This window comes from Rhinolophus ferrumequinum, chromosome 17 (genome assembly GCF_004115265.2).
Source record: "Rhinolophus ferrumequinum isolate MPI-CBG mRhiFer1 chromosome 17, mRhiFer1_v1.p, whole genome shotgun sequence".
In the NCBI taxonomy this organism is placed as follows: domain Eukaryota; kingdom Metazoa; phylum Chordata; class Mammalia; order Chiroptera; family Rhinolophidae; genus Rhinolophus; species Rhinolophus ferrumequinum.
Genome location: NC_046300.1, coordinates 64860756 through 64873817, shown reverse-complemented (window position 1 = coordinate 64873817; position 13062 = coordinate 64860756). Strand labels below are relative to the sequence as shown.

The window sequence follows — 13062 nt, the reverse complement described above, 5'->3', positions numbered from 1 at the left end:
CATCTGACTGGGGAGAGAACAGCATGAAGGAAAGTAAGTCATTTCTATTGACAATATCCCTGCCTCACTTTTAAAACCAAAACCCAACAGGAAACTTAAGAAAGAGAAAAGGGGGGAAAAAATTAAATTCATATGCTGACAGCACTTTTTTTTTTTAAAGGAAGACAAGTGAGCTGCAGGAGAATAGTTTTCATTTATCTTCTTTTTTAACTTGCATAATCATTTATTTTTAGCTTTGGCACTTGTGCTGCCAGTAAGCATCCAGATAAATAGTTGATATATTTGATAAGTAAAAGTGATTGTTTACAAAAGTAGCCAATACGTTTTGGAAACAGAAGTTTTATACTTTGGAACAAATGAAGTGCAGATTTTTCTCCTAGTTGTTGATTTCTAATTTTTCTAGACTAGTATGGATGCAAATCAGGTCCCAGTATTATGCCTTAATTTTCTTGTCTGTGATATGGACACAGTTCACTTAATTTAACGATTGAACTATTAATCATTTCTCAGCAAAGCTAGAAAAATATATTTTAGATTACTAACATATACTAAAAACTAAAGTCAACAGAAATAAATTAATGAGTTGTCAAATGTGCATATGCATTAAAATTTATATAACTCCAAAATGGAGGAAAATGTGGTTTGAATCCTACTGCCGGTTTTTTATGTTTAAGTAAAAATTAAGTGTAGCCAATTTTGTATTGATTAATTATAAATTGGAGGGTCAGTTGTGTCATTGTGTTATTATTGATTCCCTCCCCGGCAGGGAAAAATTTCACTTGTAAACTCTGTGAGGGTGAACCAGCTTTTGCTCTTTCGTGGCAAACATGCCATACTAGGTACAGAGAAGTGGAAGAACAGGCCCAGTGCTTACCTGCAGATGTTCTGCAGGTTTGAATTCAGTGCAAGAGATAACTTTGTTCCAAATAGGCATTTTCAGCAGTTTTCTTTTTAATTAAATATTAATAAGGTCCAGTTGTTTGCCAGGCCTATAAGATAGCAATCTCATCTGCATTGCAAAGTCTAATATCATAGATCTGACTGCCAAACATGCAAAAATAGATGCAGCTCAATAGATAACATGAAAATTAGTTTACAGTACACTCACTGGAGAACATCTCAAGTAAAACGGAGGGAGAAAAGGGTGTTCTTGCCTTCAGTGGAGTAGGGTCTGCCAGAGTTCACTTACTTTCCACTAAGGTTGGATGAGTGGGGAGATGGAAATTTCTGGGGTGGAAGATTATTGCTGGGCCTTGTACCTCATGATCTCCTGTGATCTGTGTGGAGCGGGGCTGCTTTGCAGACCCCCACCTTAACCTGGAGGACGTGGCGTCGCTGCTGTTTCCTTACCACGTTTGCCCTCTAACATTTCTCACCACTGGAGAAACCAACCCTGGGGACACAAATCAGCAGTAAAGCGCACGATTTTCATTTTCAATTTGAATTGTTTTGTGTAAAAACAAAAAGGTTTTGGGCAGATTGCAAAATAGTAATTTTAAGCCCCAGAGCTAGGGTTTTCCCCCACCCAAATAGTGAACATTTATGGTGAAAACCTCCAATTTCCTCTTAGAGTAAACATGAAAATTACGATTTCACTCAGAGCCTGCATTTCTTTCCAATCTTCATGGCAAGAATCTGCATACACTTGCTTGTGGAAATGTCATAAATTGGCCTCAGATCAATTCCTCAAAGATAGTACGCACCAAAGTGCCACTTTCAAATTTGTAGCCCTAGTAAAAATAAGATTTAACTCTTTTCAGTGATGTATGCCTTTCCACATTAAGGGCCGAAGGCGGAGGGATAAGCAGGGATATATTCCGTATAAAGTTAAAACGACTTAATTACATATTGTTCTGAAGAGTGAGCAAAAGGACATGACCATTTTAGTAAAATGATGATATAGTTTCACCATCTTAAAAAAATTATATGAGCATTTGGTCAATTGATGTGGAATGAATCCTGTGCTCTGTTGGTAACTTGATCTAAATTAATAAACAAATGTTTTTCTTTTCACTTGTGCCATATGTTGATCCCAGTTGCATGGACGGAAAGAGGCAGCTTGTAACGTTTCTTAAAGGACTGCACACTGATTTGCATACGGACGTGTACAGATGCAGTGGTAGATGTGGGATAAAGCATGTCCCATCCTTTCTTTGTGTGTTGGAAGGCTTGATTTCAATCGTTTATTTCATCTGACACAAACCATTTTTATTTAAGTTAGTTGATCTGGTAGATATATGCTAAGTGGAAAACATTCTGTGAACAGCTTTCACCAACTGATTAACTCTCACGCCTCCCCAAACTGAAAATTGTGGTGCTTTTATTCATTTTGAAAGGTCCAGAGTGGCTTAAAGCATCTTGTCTAAAAGAACTAACACTCTTCCGAAGGGGGAAAAAATAAGCCTCTGCTTTAACGAAATCAGAGATGTTGTGGATGTTAACCAAACAGAGACAAGTTCACGTAGCTGCCTGGTTTCCAGAAACAAAAGCCTATGACTCATGCATTATTCCACGTGAGAATAAATTGATAGATAGACAACCAGATGAGAAAATTTCATACTTAAAATTTGATATGTTTCACCTCTACTTTTTCCATCTAAGTTGTTTTTGTTGTCTTGAACAGCTCAAAGGCATGTGGTCGGGAGAAAGTGGAGGTCTTGGAACTTGTTTGTATTAACTCTGAAATGACTTGCCATTAAACATAATTGAGTCCTTTTGTTTTTCTTGCATGTGTCTCAGGCACATAGGTGGTTGTTACTTTCCCTTGACATTCAGATTTTGATGTTCTCTTTTGTTTTCAGGGTAAGAAGTGACCTTTTGAGGTGACTATAACTGAAGATTGCTTTACAGAAGCCAAAAAAGGTAAATGCGGATATGGTTAGTGGGATTATACCTAGGGCTGGATCTTCGCCATTTGGACATCTTAACTCCGTTCTCTTCTGATCTATATATTTATCGAATATATGTGTATTTAGTTAAGTATGTATGCAGCATGTTTTGGGAGGTCTTTAAAAAAAAGATTGCCCTTAAGAAACGGCCCACAGAGTCACATGTTCCCCCAAATACCAAACTTTTCCTCTCTTTGTTGAAGCTCAACGTTTCTTTTTGGTGGGGGTGGGGGGTGGTTGTTGACTTGGTAGGTTTAAAGTTGGAAAGGAATATTCGCATCGCAAAAGTGGTGATTTCATAAAATTAACTTGCTGTGAACAAGATTAACGCCTGTCAGTGTTCTGAGCTGAGGTGGTGTCATCCAGTTGATGCTCATCTGGCCGCTTTATAATCACCTTCTTTCAGAAATTAACAGTCAGGCACCATAGCAACATGCCACACTGATGTAACTGCTGTGCAGCGCGGGGCATGTCCCCGTGACGTCAGCGCTCCGCTGCCGTGTTCCCTTGACCTTGCTTGAAAATCAAATGAGTACTTGATTTTAAAATTGGAAGTTCTCAGAGAGACTAATGTAGCTTGATGAATTAAAGCTAAATTAAATTTGCTCCAATTCACTTTTGGGAGGGGGGACAAAAAAGCACTCTGGTTAAAATAGTTATGGATGCTACATATTTTCTTGATTCCAGAAGTATCTCTCTTGTGAGGGCAGGGGTCATCTTACAGTAGTTAATCTTGCAGGTCATTTTAACATCTTAAGTTTCTCAAGTAGCATCTTCATTTTATTTTTGAATTTGGACTAATAATAGTTCCATTTAATTTAGTATATTTTTGTCTATTTTAAAACAGGTTACCAGCTGGCCTGGTTGCACGAAGGCTTTGCTCAGATCTTACTAAATTAAAGTTTTTGAATTTGTAAGATACAGACTACTTACTCTTTAGTTGAACAAGGTGTTTTTGTGTGTGTGTGTGTGTGTGTGTGTGTGTGTGTGTGTGTGTGGAATTTTCATCATGTAAAGATTCTTAGATCACTTTTGTTTTTAATTTCACCAAGGGTTTGGGGTTCTGGAACACATTAGAAAGGTGTGGATTTGTTTTTATACTTGTGTTTTGGCAAACTTGATTTGGACCAAAAAATTCAACTTGCCCCATTTTACCATCTCTGTTGTTTAAATTAGACCTTTACGAGAAGCACTTGATTGTCTTGCAAAGAGGACAGTCTCTTTCAGATGTTTCAGCATGGAAACATAGGGGTGATCCTAGCTAGTAATTGGGGTTATCATGTCATAGCATGACTGTTAGCAAAGCACTTTCTTTTGCTGAGATTTAGTTTTCTAATTTGAAAAATGAAGGCCTAGTCTATTCCAAGGATCTGTAAACTTTGTCTGTAAAGGACCACACAGTAAATATTCTCGGTTTTGTGGGCCATTCCGTCTCTGCCACAGCTCCCCTGCCCAGCTCTCAGGTGTGTCTCCTGGTTTCTGTGAGATCTCAATCCAAGATATTCCTCGCGCAAAGCCAGACCAGGTGTTTCACTCCTCCCGTGCTGTTTGCATAGGGTTCTAGTGAAGCTAAAAATTAGGATTAAACAAAGCTGAAAAAGTAGTTGAACAGATGAAATATTATTCAGCTTGAGAGTTGTGTTATCCCTACAGCTCCAAATAAGGCTTCATTAGTAGCTTTTCCTTGTTTTCTTTGGAATTATCTGTAAGCATGAATGATTTTTCTTTTGAATTGATGTCTTTAAAATGTCCACACTTACACCCATGACCTGAAAATGGTCATGATTGAGTTTGTGCAATGTTATTTTTCCCAATTCTGTAATATTGTTCAAAGTTAAAAATATCGTGAGTCAAGGGCAAATTTGGTTAAAAAGGAAACGTTTCCAGAATTTGTCATTAGTGGAGAAAAAATGCTTTCTTTATAATTACTGTCAAGGGCATGGTGTATTATATTATATAATACCCTGAAAATAAGGAACCCCATCTCAAATTTCAGGAACAGAGAAATTCTGTCCTTTAGATGCCTCCATTTATGACACAAAGGAAGCTGAATAACAAATTCATATAATTTTTATTTTTGACTTGACTGCTAGGAAGCTCAGAGTAAGAGTTTTTACTCGATCTGTGTAGTTTTTCAACTTCAACTTTTTGTTGTTGATACATTTTTAAATAAATTTTATTTTTCCTACCCCCAGTTAACATTTTATTATTTAACTTTTTTCTCCCACACTATCAATTTCATCTGTGTTTTGTTTTTTGTTTTTTTTTTTAAACCTTGGAGTCGTTCTTTTTTTTTTTTTTTAAGATTTTTTTTGTTTTGTTTTATTTTTATTGGGGAAGGGGTCCAGGAGTTTATTGGGGAACAGTGTCTACTTCCAGGACTTTTTTCCAAGTCAAGTTGTTGTCCTTTCAATCTTAGTTCAGCTTCAAGTTATTGTCCTTTCAGTCTTAGTTGTGGAGGGCACAGCTCAGCTCCAGGTCCAGTTGCCGTTGCTAGTTGCAGGGGGCGCAGCCCACCAGCAACCTTGTGGTTGAGAGCCCGCGTGCTCCAACCAACTGAGCCATCCGGGAGGCAGCTCAGCTCAAGGTGCCGTGTTCAATCTTAGTTGCAGGGGGCAGAGCCCACCATCCCTTGCGGGACTCAAGGAGTTGAACTGGCAACCTTGTGGCTGAGAGCCCGCTTGCCCATGTGGGAAACTAACTGGCAGCCTTCGGAGTTAGGAGCACGGAGCTCTAACCGCCTGAGCCACCGGGCCGACCCCCTCCATCTGTGTTTTGACTGTCACAAAAAAACATGTTTTTAAAGAAATAAGGTATATATTCAAATAAATAATAAATTACATGTAGTATTTTATCTTTTAACAAGCTCAAATGTCTTTGAAAAACGAATCCTTTTATATCCTTATCTCTTACACATAAGGAAAAAAGGTTTATTAAAAATATAAAATCTAAATAAAGATACATAAAATGGATAGAATGGTTAGTGTTTCTTCCCAGTGAGTAAACCTGAAACAGAAACAAGATTGTGTTGTCCAGTGATGGTTAAGAAACCAGCAGTATCTTCCACACTACAAGAAGGATGTAGATTTCAGATGCCAGGAGCCTATAAAGGAACAATAAAGGTTCAGTTTATTGTTTTCTTTTTAATATTCAACTTATTTGTGAGAAAGTTAAACAATCTAAAAGAATGTATAAATCACTGCAATTTTTCTCCCATCTCCAATTTGAGGTATTTTTGTTAGATCAAGATGTCAGAGTTATAACGCGTCCTTATAGATTCTACTCATTGTGTCTTACATATTTCAAATTATTTCTTGTTACAAAGAAAAGCTAAAAATGGCTATTCAGCCATTTAAAATATACTCATTGGTTGATTCTTTGGAAAGTGTGTATTTATGTGATATAAGTATTTTCTTAATGAGAACAGTATTCTGAGTTGAATCCATTCAAAATGGCCTCTTTGTAGCATTTAGATTTGAATTATGTGACTACTAATTCATGAAGTTGTTATAAAGACATTGGAAGAGAGTGTCTTCATTGAGCTTCCAGATGACCACGCTGGCTTAAATCACCAATCAGTTATAGTTAAGCATTGAAATCTTTCCTTCTTGCCCCAACCTCTCCCCTGCCACCTCCTACGCCCCGATCCCCACTCCCCGCCATATCTGTGCCTGGCTTGTAACAGAGTAAAGACTAGGCTGATGGAGCATAGAAACCGAAACATACAATGACTTGAATAAAATACAAGTGTACCTCTTTCTCATGTAGCAACTTGGTCAGTCTAGCTTGATTGGGCAGGTTCTTCCCCTCTTGTGCTCTCGTGCCTTGGGGTTTTGTCCTTATCTCCACCCATGATTGAAGCACAGTGAAGTCCAAGGTAAGTGATTTTCTTTGAAGTAAATGAATTAAAACTTGCACACATCACACCCATTGACATCTAATTGGTAAGATTATGGTTATATGGTCACCAAAAGCTGCAATGGCTGCTGGGAAATGTCTCTCCCTGGGTGGCCATGAGTGTGGGAGAGTTGGAGAACAGATTTAAGGGACAGTTGGAACAGACCAACTTGATTGGTTGAATTGCCCCAATCCAGTAATTTCATTCATTCCTTCATAGGTACAAATGTACAGACTACACATGTACATACATCACTTCCTACTGCAGATCTTTATTGATGATTGTGTGCAAGGTGCTAGGACCACGGCACTGGAAGCACACAGTCTCTGTCCCCAGCCTTCACAGGACTTATGTTGGGAGGGGAAAGGCACACATTATGAATGATGGTGAGGACAGGTGTGAGGAAGGGCAAATATTGGTGGCTAGCTGATTGTGTTCTGTAACAGGGAAACCGGGCTATCAGGGATTTAGGTATTTTAGCATTATATGGAAACTATGTTGGATTGACTGGATTGTCTTTTACCTTTCCTGCCAAGCTGTTGTGAATGTTATCAGATATGTTAATTGTTGTTAATAGCTTTGTTGAGATATAATTCACACATAGTACAATCCACCAATTTAAAGTGTACTGTTCAATGGTTTTCAATATATTCACAGTTTGCAACTGTCATCACAATCCAGTTTTTAGAACATTTTTATCACCTCAGAAAGAGACTGCATACCCGTTAGCAGTCACTCCCCTTGACCCAGCCCCTTGGCAACAACCAATCTACTTTCTATCTGTATAAATTTGCCTGTTCTGGATATTTCACATCAATTGAATCATACATTATGTGGTCTTTTGTGACTCATTTCTTTCACTTTAGCATTATGTTTTCAAGGTCCATCCAAAGCTTTAAAATTTCTAACTGTCTTCCAATCTCAGAGTTGTTTGTGTTCTTATTCCTAAATCCACCAAAATGTTGGCCTGAAATATTCTCACAAGGGATGGAATTGGGGGGAAAATGACTGTTTTCATCTTGTTTGTATTTCCATAGAACTGACTTGGTCTCCTAACAGTTAAACTTCAGAATTTAAATGTTTGCATTTTAAGTTAGCTGTGTTTAAACATTGTTAACCATAATGCTAAACTAAGTTACTCTGTAAACAAGAGCTGTCTCTCTTGAATGTTAGTTTCAAAGAAAAAAAAATTTAAATATTGATTTCCAGGGAAATATGCTCAATAGAGTTCTTTTTCGAGCAGAAGTCACTTGTTGAAATGTACATGAAGCCATATTTAGTAGTAAAGACAATATTTGCAGCAATTATCAAGTAGCCATATTTTGCACAGTGAACAATCAAAAATATAAAACCAAATAACAAATGGCTTTATTCATTTTTTTCAAAATGACGTTCTTGCTCTTCCATCTGCTAAGGGCACAAATATCCCAACTGCTCACCTGGAGCATCTTATCCAGAAGTTCTCGGCTTAGGTGACACAATTTAACAGCTTTACAGAGATGAAGCAAGTATTGCCTTTTTCTGGTAATTCAGAAACCTCAGGAAGAAATCTGAAGCTTAACTACAAAAACAAGACCCTTTTAAGGGAAGCCCACTATGTTAGCTCTGTGTGCCCCCTTGTATCTAGTAACATCCAGGACCTTAAAAGAGCGTGTGGTATAGAGACGGTAGAATCCTTCTTTTTAGTCCATTTGAAAAGTTGACACCTTCTGCCCAGGGCTGAGGTTGGATTTAAAGTTTATGGTATATTTTAAAAAGACTGTTGGTGAGTGAGTAGGATTTTGTAAATAGAAAATGAAGATGAATGGTTTAAGTTTATACCTCTCATTTCTCGCTCTAAATTGTGGTACGTCTGTGGCCTTTGCATTGGGGTGCGGGGTGAAACTTTTGAAGTCTTTCTACTCTGCTCAAATACACTCTTTCTTAAGTGTGAAAATTGTGCAGATTTTCCCTTGAATTTTTTATATTAGCATGTATGTAATGTATAATTATAAGTAATTAGATGTTATTTACCTGACAGTGAAATAAGTTGTTTAAAATTACCTTTAAATTAAACAAAGCTTCGCGTCATTGGATAGACTGTGATGATTTCAGTCCATGGGTTGTCATGGATCTTGAATTCCTCACCCTTCCCTCCAGACCTCTTTCCTTTGGAAGTCTCTTTCCCTTCCAAAGGGGTCCTGAGAAGCCAGCCCCTAGGCCAGAGAAAGGGTGCTGACACCCATTCATTACACATTGCATACTTTCAGCTTATTTAGAACAGTGATTTTCAAAGTGGGCATGGGACCCTTTATGGGTTAGGGACTATATTGGGTTGTGCCCAAGGATTTTTTAAACAATTGAATGAACAAACAGTAGAGTAGAAGCAAATAGACCTACACCGTCCAATATGGAAACCACTAGGCACATGTGGTGTTTGACAGGTAGCTCCCAAAACATTTATGTACTGTAAGTTAAAATCCTCAGTGTTTAGAAGACTGCACGGAAAAAAAAAGTGAGATGTTTGAATAATTATTTTTCATTGATTACATGTTGAAATGATCATATTTTGGATATATTGGGTTCAGTAAAAAAAAAAAATTAAATGAATTTCAACTGTATGTACTTTTTGTCAGTGTGGGTACGATTCCATATGTAGCAGGCACTGTGTTTCCACTGGGCAGCTTTGCTCAGATGGTGCGGATGTAGCACTGAGTGGCACAGCCACAAGCTGAATTGATTTCCAGCGACAGCCAAAGGGTTTCCTGGTGGAATAGATGTGGAGGCTGAAAGAGTTGCATCGAGGGTGACTCCCGGGACTTCTGTCCGAATAATGGGGTGGTGTCAGCTGATGGATTGCTTGTGGGTAGCAGAGGGGAGTCAGATCAGCTCTGAGGGATTTTGGTTCCGGTACTGCCAGAGGGATAGCGCCGCCGTGAGCTGGAACGGGGAAGCCTGTGGGGGAGCAGGTTTGACGGTGTTGGAAAAATTCACTTTCACTTACAGAAGATGGTAAGGCAGACTGTGTTCAGGAGCGTTCCAATAGGTGTAGGGAGCACTGCAGTGAGATTGTCTCTGAGAGAGACATGGGCTCAACTCCAGTTCAGCATGGGCATGTGCGGATGGATAGCCAAGGAGCAGAATGGGTCAGGGGGCAATTCTGAAGGAAACATCAGGGGTCCAGCAAGGGGACGGTCCTGGCTACAGCAGATCTGGAAGGATTCTTATTTAAGACAGTCCAGGGTGAGCAGTCTGCCTTACCATCTCCTGAAAGCTCCTGAATACTGTCTGCCTTACCATCTTCTGTAAGTGAAAGTGAATTTTTCACTTTCATGTCTTTACACATCACTTACGTGCTTATAAATCCTCAATTTATAGCCCTAGTCAGGAGATTTCTAGAGCCACATATCCAAACACCCACCTGATTTCTCCAGCTGGGTGGATAATAAACAGCTCAAAGGAGGATGGCTTTTGCGGGGGGGGGGGGGGTGCAGGGTGCCGAACCGGATCAGATATGGAGGGTGACAAGGTGGTGAGCATGGGGTGGGGTTCTGGTTGAACTGATTTAGCAGGATTCTTGCTGAAACTGACTTTTATGAGGAAATTCATGAATGGGTTCAGGAGCCTGACCAATACTGGTCAAGCCAAGACTCTGTCAAGGGTGAGTGAGGGAAGCAGCGAAGACCAGGAGGGCAACTGTAGCTTAGGAGGCTAGAGCTGTTTATTTTATTTATTTTATTTTTTAACAAGGGCGCAGCTCACAGTGGCCCATGCAGGGATGGAACCGGCAACCTTGGTGTTATTAGCACCACGCTCTTACAGCTGAGCTAAGCCATCCTCCTTTGAGCTGTTTATTATCCACCCAGCTGGAGAAATCAGGTGGGTGTTTGGATATGTGGCTCTAGAAATCTCCTGACTAGGGCTATAAATTGAGGATTTATAAGCACGTAAGTGATGTGTAAAGGCATGAAACTGGAGGAGCTCACTAGGGGAGCAATGGTATAAGTAAATAGGATGTGGGTCCTGAAGCCAACAGCATTAGGAGCTTTGGTCCCGGGTACCGAGAAGGAGGGTCAAAGATGGAAGGAAAACTCAGGGGCTGTGGTGAACTGGAAGCCCACTGTGGACATTGTTTAGGGGAGGGGAGCCTTGTCAGCTGTGTCATATGCTGCTAAGAGGTCAAAACCATGACAACAAAGAACCGACCATTGGAGTAATCAGCATGGAAGTCATAGATAACCGTAGCATGAGTCAAGATGTTTGAAGCGCACTCTTAAATCACACCCTGGCCTCATACAACTACCAGTCTGCTTATGGAGTTGAGGCCTCGTCAGCAATTTTTCGAGGACTCATGCCTGTTCAGCCCTCTTTTGTGTTAAGGCCATCGCCCGTGTCCCCACCCCTCGCAGCCCCACGTGGGCAGCGTGCTAACTGTAATGTCCTGGCCACAGTCCCGCCTGTGGAACGTGATCAGAGCCCAGCTCAGTGCTGCAGAAAGGAATCCTGTGCATTTTGCCCCTCGCGACTCATTCTCTAATCCTATGGTTTAGATATTAAGTTTAAATCAGAGGTGGGGAAAAGGGGATACACTTACATCTCTAACCTAAGACATGTTGTTTTTAATCATCTCAAATACATCACAGCTTGGTGTGGTTACCACAGTCTCTAGATTAGTAAAGTACTAGTTTGGTCTAGCCACATGTCAGCCTGTCACCGTACCTTATACTAATATGTGTAGTCTTTGATGGGTTCATCAGTCTTTCAAGTTAACTAAGAGCATCAAAGACTTTAGTTTATCAGAAATTCTGAAATACAGTTAAACATTTTGGAGATTTCCAGGCTGGTCCCAAATCTTCAGGCTTCTAGAAAGTTGTAAGTAAAATAAGGAAAAACGAGCATTAGGCAATTTGGATAATAAATACTATGGAGGTAGTCCTGGATGAAGGAAGGATGATTCCTCTTTGTGAAAGATAATACGTACCTGTGTTTCTTGGTTCCCCCACCCCATTATGAAATGGCATTAGAAGAGATTAGGAAAGCATGGAAGTATAGAAAGAAAATGTGTGAAGAAAAATTTCACTGGTGGCCTCACCTAAACAGTTCAACATTTTATGTGTATCCTGCCAGTATTTTGTATATATAGATTTGTTTATATGTACTTGTACTGTATATACTATTTTGTTTCCTGCTTTAACTTTAAAATATCGTATTTCCCAAATTATTGCGTATTATATCTAAATCTTAGTTTTGGTATATACCTTGGTGACTTCTGTTGTTGTGTTATCTGTTCCTGCACTAGTGGGCCTTTACATTCCTTCCAGTTACACATGATTGCCAATACATCTCCGTTGGGCATCTCGAGATAGCTCAGTCTCTTGAATTTGTTTTATAAATGATATTGTGATTTTAGATTATCACGCAGGTTCTCCATCAACTTGGAAGTAATACTAAAACTAATATGAGGCACATAAAATCATACCCTGGCGTCGACCACATGTGTTTTCCAACATAGCGTGAGGTACAATTTGCATTAACTTTGCAGAATTTCTAGACTTTAAGTTGCTAGGCATTTTACTTCTCTGATCTGAATTGTCTCTTGATATGTTCCCACTTCTCCAACTTGATTTTCAGCATGTAAGCTGGGAGCCTGGTGTCCTGTCAAGGGACAGCCGTCATCCTGATTCATTTCATGTGATTGCGTTTGCATCTCCAAAATTTGCTTTGCTTGGGTCTCAGTCAGTTTACCCTGGAAAATTAAAATGTACTTACAGCTTTTAGAGTATAAAATTTAGATTTTCTTGTTTATTGAGTTCCTACGAGGTTCACTGTGTATTTAAAATTGAGCTGGATACTGCTCTTCTTTGTGGCCACAACACTATCTAGTTCTAAAATCCCCAATAGTCACTCGGTGAAGTATTGTTAGAGTTATAGCTTCTGAGAGGACTAGGGAGTGTTAGACTGCTCTGGTCCATTCCTTGTAATTTACTGAAGATTCAGAAAGGAAAATAACATGTCCCAGCCCACTGCGTAACTGCCGCCCTCTGTGTTGGGAATCCCTGCTCTTCTACACTCTTCTATCGTTTTATGATATACCAAACACAAGTAGAAATATTAAAATTTAACTGTTAAAAAGTTGACTATTAAAAAATACCTGATGAAAGCTAAAATGTATTTCACTGTGTAGATGGCCCTTTCTTGGGTTTCATTTCCAACACTCTCTCCTTCTTCCAGCTATGTTAAGGAGAATTACACCGTTTATAAGTGTTTCAAAATATTAAATATGGAAAGCGTCATTTA

The 13062-nt window shown here is 39.3% G+C and overlaps 1 protein-coding gene across 4 annotated transcripts in view; it reads left to right on the top strand.

Moving 5' to 3' along the window:
* Nucleotides 1-13062, top strand: part of FOXP1 (forkhead box P1) — a 564989-nt gene that overhangs the window by 249804 nt on the left and 302123 nt on the right. For all 4 annotated transcript variants that reach the window (XM_033131911.1, XM_033131909.1, XM_033131905.1 and 1 more), the window contains one exon: nt 2802-2862. The gene's annotated coding sequence lies outside the window, so the exon portion shown is untranslated. The remainder of the gene's footprint in view (nt 1-2801; nt 2863-13062) is intronic.